This window comes from Oryx dammah, unplaced genomic scaffold (assembly GCF_014754425.2).
Source record: "Oryx dammah isolate SB20612 unplaced genomic scaffold, SCBI_Odam_1.1 HiC_scaffold_1, whole genome shotgun sequence".
Lineage (NCBI taxonomy): Eukaryota > Metazoa > Chordata > Mammalia > Artiodactyla > Bovidae > Oryx > Oryx dammah.
Genome location: NW_024070185.1, coordinates 72,426,517 through 72,445,427, shown reverse-complemented (window position 1 = coordinate 72,445,427; position 18,911 = coordinate 72,426,517). Strand labels below are relative to the sequence as shown.

Genomic DNA, 18,911 nt, shown 5'->3' with positions numbered 1-18,911 from the left:
ACAATTCTCTCTGCATCCCCTCCAAATAAAGGCGGCCAGGGAAGGAAGAGTTGGTGATGTCATGTGCTGACTGGGATCTATCTAGAGCCAGCATAATTGACGGGTGTTTTCCTCCTAGGAATCTGGACGGGATTCAAAAACATAGCATAACATCTCTGCAGCCGGAACCACAGCCCTTGTACCATGATGTGCTGCCCGTCTCGGGCTGAGGGCTGGCAATTCAATGGGTCTTTTTTCTTCTTGTTGATTAAGAAGACTGACTAGCAGCCAGTGTATCTGGACAACAAGATCTAAGCTGGATAAGGGACCAAGCTGTTCAGGGAGCTTCCACGATACTTTATAACTGTGTGGATGGTAGAGAGTTTAGGCACTACAGAAACACCCCTGCATGACTATACATAAATTTAAGCATTTCCTCACATTCTATTTTCTTCCTTCCCAAGAATGACAAGGGTAAGAGATAGCAACCAGATGAAAATGATAACTTCAAGGGAATTTGCTTCTTATAAAATTCCTTTAAGTGTGAAAGCGCTTACATGCCAAAAAATTGAAGGAAAAATTTTATTATTCCATCATTCAAAGAAAATCACTATTAATATGCTGATGTATGCCTATGCAATCTTTTTTCCTACCCACTATACATACATATATATTCTTTATGAAAATAGTATAATTTTATGGTTTAAATTACACTTCAATAAAGGTTTTCTCTAAAAAAAAGGTAAAATCAAATTGGACATGTGATCAAGCCCTGGTTTTTTCCATCAATACACTGTGAACATATTCATATTAATAAATATTTTCTATAATGTTTTCTATGACTCCATACCATTTTGTTCTAGAAGTAGTCATAATTTACTTAATCAATCACTTGTTTTGGCCACTTAGGTTGTTTCCAACTTTTTCTCACAATTGGAGTGAACATCCTTACGATTAAATGTCTGCAGATTATCCTGGATCAAAGGGTATGAATATTTTTTCTTCATAAACTTTTTCTTTAATTTATTTTTTAATTGAGCATAACTGTTTTATAACAATGTGAATCAGCTATATACATACAATTATTCCCTCCCTCTTGAGCCTCTTTCCCACCCACCCCCGGCCCTCCCATCTAGGTCATCACAGATCACCAAGCTGAGTTCCCTGTGCTGTACAGCAACTTCTCATTAGCTATTTACTTTATGCATGGTAGTGTATATGTGTCGATGCTACTACAGTTTTAAAGTTCCTGTTAACTAGTGTCTTACTGCCCCCCACAAAGGGCATCCCAATGTAAACACCTATCAGCAGTCTATGAGGCCCATTTCACAGAAACACTGGGGGAAACATCTGAAAATTTAGTAGACAAAAACTTAGCTCATTGCTAAGTTAACCTGTATTTCTTTCATTATTCATACAGATGAATATTTCTGCTTAAGTTTAATAGTAGACTTATTTTTCTTTTGTGAATACCTTGTTCATACCCTTTACCTTCACTATTAAAGCATCTTTCATTACAATGTTATGATTTCATATTTTAAATATCAACTCTATGTCGTATATTGCAAATAAAATTTCCTACTTCTTGTTTTTCTTTTAATCATTTTACTATGACGGTACTCCCGTGTCACCATCTTTTCTGATTTCTACCTTTGATGAAACATCTTCTACGACCCTTTGATTATATTTTTTTCCTGGTTCTCTTTTGACTTTGTTGTTGAAATTTAACTTTAACTCATTTGGAAGATATTTTGGCATATGATTTGAGGTAAGGAGTTTACTTTTCTTTGTTTTTCAAATAGTTGACTATCTCAGCATAATACTGTAACTATGTTATGATTTCACTATGAGTTAGAAGTGTTATTTTTTTCATACATCAAATACTTAAATACAGTTGGCACTTACAGATTTTCTATTTTTTCCTACTGATGTATGTGTCTCTTCTGGAGCTAGTACCATGCCACCTAAATAATTATATTTTTAAAATATCTAGTGGTCTCATCCTTTTCATCATTATGCTTTTTACAAATTTCTCTTAGTTTTTATTATCTATTGATTCTTCCACCAGAACTTCAGAGTCTGTCAGGTGTCCAAAAAAAGAAAAAGAAACAACACTTTTTAAAGTTTTGGTTGGAATCACATTGAATTTATAATTAATCTCTAAATAATCTGCTTCTTCAGAGTATTAGGTCTTTCTATTCATTAACATAGCACTTTTTAAATTGATTAAAGTCTTTTCTTGGGTCCAAAACATACAAATGTATTCTCGTAATTCTTGGTTACTTTATATTTTGTGTTGCTATTGTGAATGGGATTTTTAAATTATATTTTCCAATTGGTTCTTTCTGGCATATGGCAAAGCTATTCATTTTTAATAATATATTTCTATACTCAGTCATTTATTAATAAACCTTTTTCTTAGAGCCAATTATCTTCAGTTAATTCCTTTGAGTATTTAAGGTAAACCACCTAACAAATATCAATCATTTGGTTTTTGCTTTCCAACAGTGTTACTTCTTATTTTTCCTGTCACATTACATTGACTAAGACTTCCAGGACAATGTTAAATAACAGTGATAAATACTGGCATTCTGGCCCCTTACTCATCAGGGTAATATATATATATACCCAGCAAAACTGATATACTTGTAAATTCTAAAGCATTCCACACTATTATTTACCAAACTCCACATGCCTCAATCCACTTACCCATGTCTCTCTTTTAATTGGACACCTACTCCTCATGCCCACCCCACAATCAGACTCCAGGACAGAATCCTGGCCAGCCTTCAGAGCCTTCATCCAAGTCTTGGACCTATCTGGGAAAGCCTTTCCATAACCATCTCTGGCCCATTTTAAAGATTTCTTCTTCTCTGTTGCCCCTGAACCTTCGTCTAAAAATAATCACATTTTGGGAATTCCCCGGAAGTCCAGTGGTTAAGACTCCACACTTTCATTGCTGAGGTCACAGATTCAATCCCTGGTTAGAGAGTTAAGATCCCATAAGCCATGCAGTACAGCCAAAAAAAAAAATTTTTTATTGTAAAAATTAAAATGATCACACTTTATTGTAATCCTTTCTTTGTGGGTATCCCCAGTAAGCAGCAATAGAACAGAATAAAGCCCATATCTGTGGTCCTAATGGATACACCAGGACCTACCAAGTAGCCTTCATAAAGACCATGAATGTGTGAATGACTTGATGGATGAATGAACAGGGTTTCATAGTGGAGGAAACCACAGAGGTTATACAGATTAATACTGAAATGGCACTGGGAAGGACCACATCCTTCCGGGCTATCTCTCCCCACCCACATCAATGCAGCCCCAGCCACCCAGCACCGTCCTCAGTTCACAGGTTTATGAGGTGTTTATCACTATGACATCAGAAGCATCCAGAAAGCGATGATGGACTCATCTGAGATCCAGTGCGTGCACTGAAACCATGTCTCGCACCTGATGACCGCAGCAACAAGCCAAGCAGGACAGGAGCTGGCCAGAGATCCAGAGGACCAGGGTCTGAGTTGTCATTCAGCCTCATATTAGTTGGGTGGATTTGGGCAAGTCACTTAACCTCTCTATTCTGCAGTTTCCTCAGAAGTGGGGGTTATTTCCCACCCTATTGATCAAACCAGTCAATCCTAAAGGAAATCAGTCCTGAATAATCATTGGAAGGACTGATGCTGAAGCTGAAGCTCCAATAATTTGGCCATCTGATGTGAAGAGCTGACTCATTAGAAAAGATCTTGATGCTGGGAAAGATAGAAGGCAGAAGGGGACAACAGAGGATAAGATAGTTGGATGTCATCATCGACTCAATGGACGTAAGTTTGAGCAAACTCCAGGAGATAGTGAAGGACAGGGAAGTCTGGCATGCTGCAGTCCGTGGGATTGCAAAGAGTCAGGCATGAATTAGTGACTGAACAGCAACAATTGATCTTACAGAGGTAGAAAGCAACCCTGAGTAAAGACTGTGAGCAACAGATACAGGATGTGATTAGTTTTATTATGCTGGCCTATGGAAAGGGGAGATGTCCATCTGAGGCAGACACAGACTAGCCTGGGAGATCTCTGGTCCTCAGCAGAGACTGCCCTGGCCTGACAGTCTACAGAAGGTGTTAGAGAGAAGGACACTGGAGCAAAGAGGCTACAAGGCCTCAGCCAAGTTACCTCCTTGGCACAAGACCTCTTACCTGCCCACCCCACCACAAAGCAGAATAAACACTGTGAAATCATTCAGTCGTGTCGGACTCTTTGCAACCCAGGGACTGCAGCCCACCAGGATCCTCTGTCCAAGGGATTTTCCAGGCAAGGATACTGGAGTGGTTTGCTATTTCCTTCTCCAGGGGATCTTCCCGACCCAGTGATCGAACCTGGGTCTTCTGTACTGCAGTGAGATTCTTCACTGACTGAGCTACCAGGAAGTCCAAGCAGAATAAAGGGTACTCATAAAAGACAGCAAAACAGGACCCACTCTGGGACCCATGGTGATGGTGACACAGCAGTGCATCTGGAAGGGCAGAGAGGGGTCTGAAAGGAAAGAAAGCGGCCATTCCAGCCAGCCAAGGACAGTGAACCCCAGAGTGAGGATTTCTGGGACTGTCAGGGGTGAGGACAGAGAGCCCTGTTTTTCTGCATGCATGCTTGCTTAGTTGCTCAGTCATGTTCGACTCTTTGCGACCTCATGAAGTGCAGCCCACCAGGCTCTTCGGTACATGAGATTCTCCAGGCAAGAATACTGGAGTGGGTTGCCATGGGCTCCTCCAGGAGATCTTCCCGACCCAGGTATCCAATCCACGTCTCCTGCTGAGCCATCAGGGAAGCCTGTTTGTCTGAGACATCCCTAATTTCAATTATTCTTTCTTATCTCTAGGAACATCCTTATACTTTTCACATCTGATGTCCCCATGCAGAGTTAGGAAAACATACTCAAAACCAAGTTCTCACATCGTGGGTCAAGAAAAGTGTGACTAAAGGCCCATGAACAAGTGGACTGGCTTTATAATAAAGCTTAGAGTCAAAACCACAATGAAATACCACCTCACACCCCTAGAGATGGCTATAATCCTAAAAATAAAGCAATAGGTGTTGGTGAAGATATGGAGAAATTGGGGTCCTTGAATGCTGTTGGTCAAAATGCAAAATGTCACTTTGGGAAAACAGTTTGACAGTTTCTCAAAAAGTTAAAGACAGAATTACCAAGTGACCCAGCAATTCTGCTCCTGAATATAAACCCAAGGGAAAGGAAAATGTATGTCCACATAAAAACCTGCTTACAAGCGACAGTATTCATTCAGAAAAGGCAAAAAGTGGAAACAGCCTTAAATCCAACTAATCAATGGATAAGCAAAATGTAGTATATTCTATGACATATTATTTGTCCATAAGAAGGAATAAGGTACTAATACATTTGACAACATGCATCAGTCTTGAAGACATCATGCTAAGGGAAAGAAGCCAGATGCAAAAGACCATACATTGTGTGATTCCATTTCTATGAAATGTCCAGAGTAGGCAAATCAGCAGAGAACTTTCTGTTTTAGTTTTTGCCATGGTCTGGGAAATTACAAGTAACTGCTAATTGATATGGAGCTTCTTTGGGGAATAGTAAAAATGTTCTAAGGGGTTCCCTGGTGGCTCAGTAGTAAAGAATCTGCTTGTGACACAGGAGACTCAGGTTCAATCCCTGGGTCAGGGAGATCCTCTGGAGAAGGAAATAGCAACCCGCTCCAGTATTCTTGCCTGGGAAATCCCATTGACAGAGGAGCCCGGTGGGTTACAATCTATGGGGTCACAAAGAGTCAGACATGACTGAGCGACTAAAGAACAACAATAAAGAATGTTTTGAAATTAGACAGGAGTGAAGTTTGCACAATTCTGTAAATACCCTAAAAAAAAATTGTACACTTTAAAAGAGTGAATTTTATGGTAAATAAATTTTATATATTTTTAATTTTTAAAGAGCCAATATAGTGTGTGTAAGCCAATACATTTATTCATACATAAATAAGGACAGAATAAGTGAATGAAGCCTAAACTGATGAGACTTCAGTTACTGAACATCTCCTCTTGATGCAATTCCTAAGAAGAAACAAGAATAGACTGCCTTTTTGCAAATTGCCCTAAAGACAAAGAGAATGAGGAAAAGACAGGGCCAACCCAATCCACGAGAAGGGAAGGTAATCAGGAAAATAACATTTTTTGGCAGAATCATGGATGGAAAAGCTATCAGCTGCTAGAGGACATCTTCAATTGGCAAGGAGACAGCGGAAAGAGAGGATTTATGTCAGAAAGGCAGAAATGTCTCATAGCATGTGACTTCTGGATCCCCTGACTCTATCAGAACAAAAGCCTGTCCGCACAAGCCGAAGGACCCAGAAAATACAGATGAGAGAGAGCCTTCCATCTCCTGGCGTGGATGGCAGGGGGTGGCAGACCTCGCCAAAAAACAGAACTGAATGCTTTCAGGAAGGAAAGAAATTTGGGTGACGGTAAAGAGGTACCTCTGTAATGCCCAAGGAAATGACATGTCAGAGTTACACTGTCCATTTTAATTGAGTCTCAGTGAAAGAAGAGTAAGAGGAGAGGTGTATAATGAAATAAGAAATGACTGCTAAAGCCAATTGCCACCAGGAAGCAAAGTTAGCCCTTCAAACATCTCAGGATCCAGGTGTCATGACAAAGGGTTTCGACTGGACTTTCCTGGTGGCCCAGTGACTAAGACTCTAGGCTTCCATTACAGGGGGCCTAGGTTCAATCCCTGGTCAGGATACTAGATCTTACATGCATCAACAAAGATCCTGCATGTTACAGCAAAGACCCAGTGCAGCCAAATAAATGTTCTTAAAATAAAAAAAGTTTTGACTCTCGGGAGCAAAACTGGGCTGCAGGGACATCCTTGGTGGTCCAATGGTTAAGACTCTGAGTTCTCAACGCAGAGGGCATGGCACGTGTTCGATCCCTGGTCAGGAAACGAGATCACGCACACTGCAATTAAAGATCCCACGTGCATCAAGTCAGATACGGCATAGCCAAAATACAATTAAATTTTAAAAAACTGGATTGCAGGGCCTACTTCCCTCCTATAGAACCTACCCAAGCCGTGTCACACCCGCCATCTCACAAAATCCTTACAGCAACCCTATTAGGCAAGACAGGCTGATCCCGGCCCTTTTGACAACTGACAAAACCAAGACAGAAACGTGGGGCAACTTGCCTGAGCTAATAAGCAGAGGGTCAAGACCCGAATTAAGGTCTCTTGATTCCTGGCTCTGTGAAGACGTGTCATCAAGAAGTTGAGGCCTCAAATTCTTTCCATTAGACCTCATGCTTCTCTTTAGAGGATCTCCATAAGGGAAAAATAATGCAGAGAGCAGCAACCCCAACTCTGAGAAACTGTTTGATCTTCCCTGTTCCTGCTCCTCCTCAAAAAATGCCATGTGCCCGAGGTGTTCCCCAGCCAAACTTGTGAAGGGCTGAGCCTTATGACCCTTGCAAGTGGGGGCCGAGCCAAAGTGATTCAGAGAAATGGGGAGAGATGGGGCCCAGGCAAGGGCGAGGAGACCTTTGAAGCGGCTTGCATGCCGCCATCTGGCTGTGCACAGAGAAGGGTTCCTGGGCTCCAGAAGAGGGATTAAGTTCAGTTGATGAATACACAGCATGAGTCACTCCTCCTGGTTGCTCTCCAAATCCCTCCTGGGACGCAGGGGGACATCTAAGGCATCCATCCTGTGCTTCTGTTGGGAGACCAGAGATGCTCGGCACACCACCATCTCAGTGAGCATCTTCCCCTGCTGGACACAGCCTCCTGCTCAGTGACAGACGGTCATTAGCTGATCACTAGTTCCCCTTCATATCACAGAAAAATGACTTCTACATAAAAGCTGGGTCGAAGGATCTTTCTGTTTCTTGGGGACCGGGCAGCCCAACGCCCCATCACAAACTGCAGGTGCGCACTACATCCAGGATGTTTGTGCAGCATCCTGGGCACAGAGCAGCATTGATGAGCACACTCTTTGTTTGGGGGAGGGGCTAGATTTTTGGTTTGTTTTCATTTGTTGGTTTAGCCATGCAGTGTAGCTTGCAGGATCTTAGTTTACTGCCTAGGAATTGAACCCACACCCTCCACAATGAAAGCACAGAGTACTAACCACTGGGAGCTTCCCAGGTGCCACTAGTGGTAAAGAACCCACCTGCCGATGCCGGAGACATAACAGATGCAGGTTCAATCCCTGAGCTGGGAAGATCCCCTGGAGGAGGGTATGGCAACCCACTCCAGTATTCTTGCCTTGAGAATCCCGTGGACAGAGGAGCCTGACTGGCAGGCTACAGTCCATGGGGTCAAAAAAGAGTCAGACACAACTGAAGTGACATGCACTAACCACTGGACCTCCAGAGAATTCCCGTGAGCACGCTCTTTGACTGTTCAAAAGCAAGCAGTGCTCTTTATTCTGTGGCCCAAGAGTGCCAAGAGCCCAGCCCTAATACGTGCAAGCTCCGTGGCTTTAGGCAAGTCACCTGGCTTCTCTGGACTTCCCATCCTTCATTGATAGCATGAGGATGTATATGTGCATGCTCAGTCGTGTCCGATTCTCTGTGACCCCATGGGCTGTAGCCCACCAGGCTCCTCTGTCCACGGGATTTCCCAGGCAGGAATACTGGAGTGGGTGGCCACTTCCTCCTCCAGGGGATCTTCCTCACCCAGGGATCGAAACGGCGTCTCCTGCATGTCCTGCATGGCATTCGAAATCCTTACCACTGAGCCAGGCGGGAAGCTTCACAGCATGAAGACAAGCCCAGCCATCTCCAGGGTCGATATAAGGGTTAGAAATGCTGTGTACCGTCTACGGCCATACCACCCTGAACGCGCCCGACCTCGTCTGATCTCGGAAGCTAAGCAGGGTTGGGCTTGGTTAGGACTTGGATGGGAGACCCCCTGGGAATACCAGGTGCTGTAGGCTTAATAAAAAAAAAAAAGAAAGAAAGAAATGCTATGTACAGGGTTCGCACTGGGGCACAGACTCCAATAAACAGTATCCCTTTTCTGTTCCTTCCAAATCATCTCACCTTCTACTGTATCTTATGCTAAGGATGGAACTATATAGCTCCCTGCAACCTCCTTGTAGATTGGTGCCTGGGTCCAGAGAGCAGCCAGTGGGTCATTCCCCTTCGGAGGCATTCAGAGGACAAGAGAACTCCATGCAAGCCCCTAGGAGGAAGAGTGACGCATATTGGGGTATGGGTGTACCTGGGCAGTCTGCTTTACACCGTTGTCCTGCATAACAATTGTTGCTGTTCTGTCGCTCAATCATGTCCGACTCTTTGTGATCTCATGGACTGTAGCTCACCAGGCATAACAATTAATAGCAGCCTTTTCACTCTCAAATGCACGTATCTAATTTGGACAATAACTTAAATGTCCATTCTACACACAGGGCTGAAGCCCCCATCTAATTATGTTAAAAGACACTAAAACACATCACCAATTCTGAGCCTGTTGTTGGGATACTCTGTAGGGCTTATATTTAACTCTGAAGCAAAAATTACACTGTCTCCAAAATACAAAGTCCACACCCCTTCACAGGGCTCAGTGAAATGAAGTGAAGTGAAAGTCACTCAGTTATGTCCGACTCTTTGCAACCCCATGGACCATAGCCCACCAGGCTCTCAGTTCACGGGATTTTCCAGGCAAGAATACTGGAGCGGGTTGCCATTCCCTTCTCCAGGGGATATTCCTGACCAAGGGATCGAATCTGGGTCTCCTGCACTGCAGGCATATTCTTTACTGACTGAGCCACCGGGAAGCCACCGGGGAAGCCTCGAGGGAACCGGGCTCAGAGCAACCCCCAAATTATCTGCCAGTCCCTCAGGACATAGTTTTCTAACTAAACTCTTTTTTTGATTTAACTAGGGATCTGTTCTGCCATTTCTTCCTACCTCCATGATTTGTGGAGCTAATGAGCAAAAGCAAAAAATAAATAAACGATAATAATAAAGATTCCCAGCTGAATGAAAGAAGCAGAGTGAATGTCAAAGGAAAAGCGTTGTCTGCCTGGACAGACAACATGGATGGGCCTAGAGATTATTATACTAAGTGGAGTAAGCCAGATAGAGAAAGACAAAGATCATACGATTTCACTTATATGTGGAATCTTTTTTTAAAAAAAGATACAAATGAATTAATCTCTAAAACAGACATAGATCCACAGACATGGAAAACCAATTCGTGGTTACCAAAGGGGAAAGCGTGGGTAGAGATAAATTAGGAGGTTCGGTTAATATATACACACTGCTGCTGCTGCTGCTGCTAAGGCGCTTCAGTCGTGTCCGACTCTGTGCGACCCCATAGATGGCAGCTTACCAGGCTCCCTCGTCCCTGGAATTCTCCAGGCAAGAACACTGGAGTGGGTTGCCATTTCCTTCTCCAATGCATGAAAGTGAAAAGTGAAAGTGAAATCGCTCAGTCGAGTCCGACTCTTAGCGACCCCATGGACTGAAGCCTACCGGGCTTCTCCATCCATGGGATTTTCCAGGCAAGAGTATTGGAGTGGGGTGCCATTGCCTTCTCCGATATACACACTGAGATATATAAAATGGGGCTTTCCCAGTGGCTCAGTGGGTAGAGAATTTGCCTGCCAATGCATTAGACGCAGGAGACAAGGGTTCGATCCCTGGGTTGGGAAGATCCCCTAGGGAAGGAAATGGCAACCCACTCCAGTATTCCTGCCTGGGAAATCCCATGGATAGAGCAGCCTGGTGGGCCACAGTTGGGCACAACTGAATCGACTGAGCATGAAAGCACATATATCAAATAGATAAACCAACAAGGACCTATTGTATACTACAAGGAATGATACTCAATATTTTATAGTGGCCTATAAGGGAAAGAAATCTGAAAAAAGAATGTGTGTGTGTGTGTTTATAGCTGAGTCACTGTGCTGTACGCTTGAAACTAACAGGTTTGTAAATCAAGTATATTTCAATAAAATACATTAAAAAAAACACACATTTTGTGTTTCTTAAATACATTTTAATACATTAAAAAAAAAAATACCAGGCACCATCCGTCAGGGCCCAACACTGTCACCTCTGAGAGGTCTGACACAGTCCTTTCATTTGATCCCACACAAGAAGAATGGGTTCCAGGCCAGTCTGCCAGAGAGGAGCAAGCTCTGAGTCCCACAGGACTCTTATGCCACGCGTCTCTGAGTGTGAGGCCCTCTAAGGCTAAAAGCTCCTTTGCCAAAACAGCCCCTGGAGAAGAATTTGTCACCAGCACTGCCAGAGGACTGACCCGAGGCCATGCACTGGAAGCTCGGCAAGCCTCGAGGCTGTGGGAAGGGTGATGCTTGTGCAAGGGAATGCAGACCTCCTTGCACGAATCCACCACAAAAAACGAGGGGCCCAGGCACTCAACAGCACGATAACAACCCATTATAAAACTGGCCCCATTTGAATTCCTTTTTTGGCTAAAAAGTCAAATCTAGCAAGAGTTATTCACTGGATGAGCCACTTGTTGATGACATTGCTTTGCATCTGTGGGGTCAAATGAATTGTCAAGAAAATTAAGCCCCAAATTCTTTCAGCAATTATTCAGAGGGCAAAAAAAAAGAAGAAAGTGGAAAAAAAATTTTTTGTATAAGAAATCATTTTAAAGGGCTTTTTATAGATGATGGTTTCTCCTGCTGTGTTGGAAATATGAATTCCATTAACATGGAGTGAAGATTAAGCTTGAATTTCTTTCTGATCCCCCCGAGTGGCAGGAAAGGGAAATAACCCATCTGGAATCAGCTGGTACATGACTGAATCCTTGGATCAAGAGAGATGAACAGTAGTAGAGAGACTGTTGTTCAATAGTTAAGTCGTGTCTGACTCTTTTCGACCCCATGGACTGCAGCACACCATGCTCCCCTGTCCTTCACTATCTCCCAGAGTTTGCTCAAACTCATGTCCTTTCAATCAGTGATGCCATCCAACCATCTCCTCCTGCCCCATGTCGTCCCCTTCTCCTCCTGACCTCAATCTTTCCCAGCATCAGGGTCTTTTCCATTGAGTCAGCTCTTCACATCAGGTGGCCAAAGTACTGGAGCTTCAGTTTCAACATCAGTCCTTCCAATGAATACTCAGGATTGACTTCCTTTAGGATTGACTGATTTGATATCCTTGCTGTCCAAGGGACTCTCAAGAGTCTTCTTTAGCACCACAGTTTGAAGCATCAATTCTTTGGCGCTCAGCTTTCTTTATGGTCCAACTCTCACATCCATACATGACTACTAGAAAAACCATAGCTTTGACCTTATGGAGCTTTGTTGGCAAAGTAATGTCTCTGCTTTTTAAAATTCTGTCTAGTTTTGTCATAGCTTTTCCTCTAAGGAGCAAATGTCTTTGAATTTCATGGTTGCAGTCACCCTCTGCAGTGATTTTGGAGCTCAAGAAGATAAAATCTGCCACTGTTTCCACTTTTTCCCCATCTATTTGACATGTGATAGAACTGGATGTCATGATCTTGTTTTTTGAATGTTGTGATGTCAGATTGATTTATATAGATAAGAAACAGCTAGAAATATGAACTAGATGTATAGGAAAAACGACAGATGATGACAGCTTAAATGCCATGCCATCTGTCTCTCAGTCACGTCTGGCTCTTTGCAACCGAATGGACTGTAGCCCACCAGGCTCCTCTGTCCAAGGGATTCTCCAGGCAAGAATACTAGCGTGGGTTGCCATTTCTTCTCCAGAGGATCTTTCCAACCCAGGGACCAAACCCATGTCTCCTGCATTGGCAGGCAGATTTTTTACCACTGAACCACCTGGGAAGCCCCAGTTGGTATTGATATTTAGATAGAGAATAGAGATGCTGGCTAAATCATAGATTAGATAGGTAGAAAGATCCATTGAACATTGATCCACTGATTCACACAAGTGCCAAAAGTGTCACAATAATCATTTACAGCACAGTCTCACTTACTTTGCATATAACCCTAAGAAATAGAAATTTATTATCTCCATCTTATAGACATGGAAATTGCCATCTAAAAATATACTGAGTGAGTGAAAGTCACTCAGTTGTGTCTGCGTCTGGCTCTTTGCAACCCAATGGACTGTAGCCCACCAGGCTCCTCTGTCCACAGAATTCTCCAGGCAAGAATACCGGAGTGGGTAGCTATTCCTTTCTCCAGGAGATCTTCCTGACTCAGAAATCAAACTCAGGTCTCCTGCAATGCACGCAGATTCTTTACCTTCTGAGCCACCAGGGAAGCCATAGAAATACATGAGATCACACTCAAATAGAAAGTACTAGAAAGGGAAAATCAAACTTTGCGCTTCTGATTGCTGGACCTCTCCCTGCCCTGCCTGCCCTGTTCTTTGCAATTTCACCCTCTGGAACATGCTCCAGTTTCTACCAGCTGAGAGAAAGAGAGAGAGGAGCTGAGACAGACCATATGAATGCTTGCCTTAAAAATCTATGATTCCATGTTATTACCAGGCCCCTTTGATTTTTCTCTCACAGGCTCTCCACAGGGAAGGATTCCAGGTCTGACCTATCATTAGAGGGAGATTAGGTCATAAACACTATTGACTCAACCTAAAGACAGTAGGGTTTCCTCGGGAAAACCAGCACAGCAGGTGGTCCACAGGGCTGGGCCTGGCAGTCCATATCCCAGCTACACTCTGCCTTCAGCATCCCCTCTCATCCCACGCTGTACCATCTATCATCTCTCACCCACCCTGACTCCAAGTCACGTGCATGAGTATTAAGTCACTTCAGTCATGTCTGACTCTGTGCGATCCTAGGAACTGCAGACTGCCAGATCCTCTGTCCATGGGATTCTGCAAAGTTCTACCAGCGCCCTACTAGGCACCAGCTAAACAAAACCTTCCAGGACACCAAGGACAGCACCCAAAGGAGGAGACCCTTTTCAGTGACCTGAGCTCAGCCCCATCCCGTTTCCTAAGTTTCTGAAGGGCATCCAGTTACAGGATCCACCCGCTCCAGGTCACACCACTGGAATCCCCCTCCTTTGGCAAAGAGGCCAGGGAACAGCAGAGAACTGAGGGCAGAAGGCACCTCTAGCTTTTAGGAAACCTTGGCAGATCTTCACTACGTTTCAACAGAAATCCAACTGCTGGACTAGGCACCTAGATTTGGCTCTTAAGCCTGGCCACCACTGGAAGCTTTAAAACTACCAACCTACCTACTTAGAGGGCTTTCCTGGTGGCTCAACGGTAAAGAATCCACCTGCAATGCAGGAGACTCAGGTTCGATCCCTGGGTCAGGAAGATCCCCTGGAGAAGGAAATGGCAACCCACAACAGTATTCTTGCCTGGAAAAATCCCTTGGGAGGAGGAGCCTGGTGGGCTGCAGTCCACAGGGTCACACAGAGTTGGACATGACTTAGAGACTAAACCACCACCACCACCTACCTAGCACAGTCAAATCAGAAGTTCTGGTCTCTGGGCTTGGGTAAAACTCCCCAGGGGATTCCAGTGTGCAGCCGAGGTTTGCAACTGGCTCATCGCAGAATTTCCCTTCAGAGAATAGTCAGCCTCAGCCACAGGGACCCCACCCCCGCAGCATCCTCCCTATCATTAGGGGAACATTTAGTCACATTCAAAGAGCGCTGGCTCCCATAGGGGTTAACCAGAAAGAACTCTAATTTCTACTCACTGTCATTCCCCTGGGTCATTACCATGGCAGTTCAGACAGACTAAAAGCAAGGAATTTGAGTAAATGGCTTCACCAACAACAGCAGCCAGTTGAAGGCAGAGCCCTCAAAGCCCCAGGAAAATAATCATTTCCCGAGAAGAAACAGGGAAGTCCTTTCAAACAGGAGAAAGGGGAAAGCCAGGAAAAGGGCCCCCAGTGGAGTGATCAGGGACCAGAGCAATGGATGGCAGAGAGAAAAAGGCAGACCCTTCTGCCTATGACAGTCATTTATCCCTTTAAGACACTGTGTACCATTAATCATTTAAAGAAGGACAGAATGTTCACCTATTATGAAAAGACACTCTGATGAAAAGCACAGCAGTCCAGGGCCAATCTGGGCAGGGAGATGAAACAGCTGCTCTGTCCTAGCTCCTGTCTTCAACAGGAGGTATCTTCAAGAAAACCACTGAAAACGTACCTCATGGTAGTTTTCCTAAGTGACTAAGTGGATATGTCCCGTCTTACTAATCACTTCTGACTTCTCCCCTACAACTCAGCACTGAGGCGGTCCAGGGACCAGTCACAGGCTTTGGAGAGAAGGTAAGCAGGCAGGGTGGGGGGAGTGGTGGAATGCAGGGGGGTGGTTTCCAACTGTGCTTCCCCAAGCCCTACGATTTCCCAGAGGCAGAGGAGGTGCCAAGACGGAGGGGAAGGAAGGAGTGGAAGAGGATCTGGGCTCTCCCATGACCCACCAGTGAGCAACAGCTGCTCTCTTTCATCAGTCTCACTTGCCATGTAGGGGCTCCCATGTCAGATTTCACATTAGAAGAGGAGAACAATGCTAAAGATCCCAAGAGAAGAAGGAGCCAGGGGGTCAAGGCTTTGGTCCAGACTCATGCTGCTGTTTATCAGGCAGCCAGCATGGGCAGCTCCCATGGATGCTGCGGGTCATATAGTAATGGATAGCGCCAGATCCATGCACTCTGGAAATCTCTGCCCAGCTCACTCAGCCAGCACAGGGAACAAGGGTCTCCTTGGACACATATGTGTCAGGCAGGCTCTTCTTATCTAGCCATGCAGAACCCTGAGCCCATGCAATGCTGACTGTCGGAAGCCTGTCCCTCTCATCAAAGTTCAGGAAGACCTTGCTGAAGTCGATCACGGGCATATTCCCAACCACACCCCCTAGTTCTAGCTGTCACTCTGGGCAACAAGACTAACAGGACATTCCCAACCATCAGGATATCCTGCTTCATGGAAAGTTAGAGAATAGGCTCTAGGAGCAACCAGTAATGGGATAGACCTGATCAAATAGGATGGAGATGCCTTCTTAAGAGATGAATGTAACCCTTCTGTGGCCTGGGGTGACTCCTAAAGCTGTAACTGCCAGCTCTCAGTGCCAGAGGCCAGGCAACACACCCTGAATAGGTTAGGGTAAATGCCACAATGTCCATGAAATAGGGTCTAGGGACCCAAACAGAACTGTCTCTGCTTCCAAAAGGGTCTCCATGTATGTGTGCTCAGTTGTATCTAACTCTTTGTGATCCTATGGACTGCAGCCCACCAGGCTCATCTGTCCATGGGATTTTCCAGGCAAGAACACTGTAGTGGCTTGCCATTTCCTTCTCCAGGGGATCTTCCTGACCCAGGGATAGAACCCAGGCCTCCTGCATTGCAGGCAGATTCTTTACCGTCTGAGCCACCAGGGAATGCTTGTATGTTAAAGTGCAATTATTTTGGATACACTATTGTTGTTCAGTCAAACAGCTGTGTCCAACTCTTTGTGACCCGGAAGACTGTAGCCCGCCAGGCTCCTCTGTCCATGGGATTTCCCAGGCAAGAATATCAGAGTGGGTTGCCATTTCCTTCTCCAGGGGATCTTCCCAACCCAGGGATCAAACTCACATTTCCTGCATCTCTTGCACTGGTAGGTGGGTTCTTTACCACTGAGCCACCTGGTAAACTCCCAGCAGGTGCTAACAGACTCTAAATCCCAGTGGGCTCTGAGCTCAACTCATGAATGGTCTCCTTCACGAGAACAGCATCTATGGATGTGTGTGTGCTAGCCCTTCAGGAAGTGGGGGCTACATTCCAGAAGTCTTCATCTTTTTCACTCTCTTCCTCTGCTCTGCTTGGCACCAGGTATTAGGTGGTCAGGCCAAAATATCCCAGGGAGTGCATGGGTTCTTCCAGTTCCAGCCATTCGTGGCCAAGATTTGCACAGTGACACTTGAGCTGGCCCCATTCTGTGGCGTTGGCTTGCAGAAGGCACTCATGTCCATAGGTGAAACGTACACTTTCACCCACTTGGGGCTTGGGGGAATGTGAGGCCGAGCAGACAGAAAAGAACCCACGCCCACAACCCATCAGATAATGTGGCTTTCTAACTGCCAGCCCACAGGCAGATGTTGTGGGGACAACTCAGGTCCTGGACTCAGAGACTTTCCTCTGATGTGGTTGGGTTTTCCTGTAAGCACTTTCTAACCCAAGTCAAATGAAATGATGCAAAGGGAATAATCAAAGTATGGATTACAGACACATTCATATTCCAGTGTATGTGTGTGTTCACACATGGACCCATCAGAGGCAGGGAGCAAACCCAAGCGCCACGTGGATGAAGAAATGACAAGCAGTGGATGTGCCCCAGGGACGCTCCGAGCCACACCTGTCCAGGAAGGCCCTTCACCTTGACGTAGGCCTTTTGCCTCCACCAGCACAGCTCTCTAGGAAGAGCTAGATAAGCCAAGGGGCTTCAGAGATGACTGCTGAGTCCTCCATGGTGCTCAGGGACCACCCTGTGCACTCAGAGAGCAAGCTCCCTCATGAGAGGACCAGCATCCCCACTTCCTTCCAAAAGATGGAAGGAGCACTCCCCATTCATGACCTCAGGCTGATGCTCAGGCTCCAGGTTTTCCCCTCCCTCTTCCCTCCCCCAACCATTCCAACAGTTGATTGGACCGCAGTGGCCAAGGGCAGGCGACAGAAATGAGGGGAGTGCTAAAGAGACAGCTGCTTCGGTGGAAATGAACACAACCAGTGAACATTGTTAACACCAGACGCGTAAACCCTCCTCCCCACCCCCAGGATTCTCGGTCCACTGGCATGACACTCAGATGAAGCAGGAAACCAAGTCCCATGAGCAAATAAGCTCATCCCATCATTCATTCGTTCATTCAGCCACACATCAGTGGAACAAGTGTCTCAGGGGTAAGACTGCTGGGGGTGGGGGGGGCGGGGGATGAAGATGAAAGAGACAGGGCTTCCCTGGTGGTCCAGTGGTTAGGACTCCACTTGCCAATACAGGGAACACAGATTCCATCTCTGGTCCAGGAAGATCCTACATGCCGCAGAACAACTAAGCTGATGTGCCACAACTACTAAGCTTGTGCTCTAGAGCCCGAGAGATGCAACAAGAGAAGCAACCACAATGAGAAGCCTGTGTGCAGCAACAAAGACCCAGAGCAGCCAAAAATAAATTAATTTACTAATTTTTATAAAGACAAAAGAGGCAGAGGAGCCATGATCAAACCGTAACACAGGACAAACGTCCTGAGGACTAAGGCAAGATCCTTAGCCATCTAGAGTCTGCAGATCTGGCATGGACCTCCAAGAGCCCAACTTTCCAACAGCTCCCCAAGCTCACGTGACAATCACCAGATTCAAACACAGATTCACAGGTCCCCTCAGACCCTCCAGGTCAAGAGGCTGGGTAGGGCTCAGGAAGCTGAATGTTTTAAGAGGCACCCCAGTCACATCAGGGAACCCAGTCTGCTGACCACACTTAGAGAAGCCCTGCTCCCACCAAATGGTCAGGTCGGTCCTCCTGCAGTTGGAGCCTCTTTCCTCTGGCTCTGTAGAGAATAGAGATCCAGAGGGTGTCTCTGTGGAGATGGGAGGTTTCTGGGACCTGATGTGAGATGGAACAATAATAACCACCACAGCTGAGTGCTAACTGAGGGCCGGGTTCTATTCTGTCGATCTCTGTGACAACTATACCCATTTTGCAGATGAGGCTTAAAGCAGAGGTCACACAGGTGGCAGGTGGTGGAGGCACAGTTGCAGGTATGCACTCCCATACCTGTAACCTGCCCTGGTGAATTGGGTGAGTGTCCTGCCCTCTGGCCTCAGTCTTCCCCTCTATAAAATGGAGATAACTGTTCTTGCCTGCTTCCTAAAGACTCTGGGGTCTGAACAACTCTGACAGTCACAGAGCCCCCAGGACACCAGCAGCACTTTCAACAAACAGCACCCTTGCCACCTCCATGACCCCTCAGCTGGTCTGGAT

General features: G+C 45.5%; 1 protein-coding gene and 1 non-coding gene across 3 annotated transcripts in view; one reads left to right on the top strand and one right to left on the bottom strand.

Moving 5' to 3' along the window:
• The window catches only part of DPYSL2 (dihydropyrimidinase like 2), a 121,013-nt gene that overhangs the window by 50,295 nt on the left and 51,807 nt on the right, over positions 1 to 18,911 (bottom strand). The window lies entirely within an intron of this gene.
• Positions 8,821 to 8,939, top strand: LOC120867727. Its single transcript, XR_005721980.1, has one exon. It is a non-coding gene; the product is annotated as a 5S ribosomal RNA (ribosomal RNA).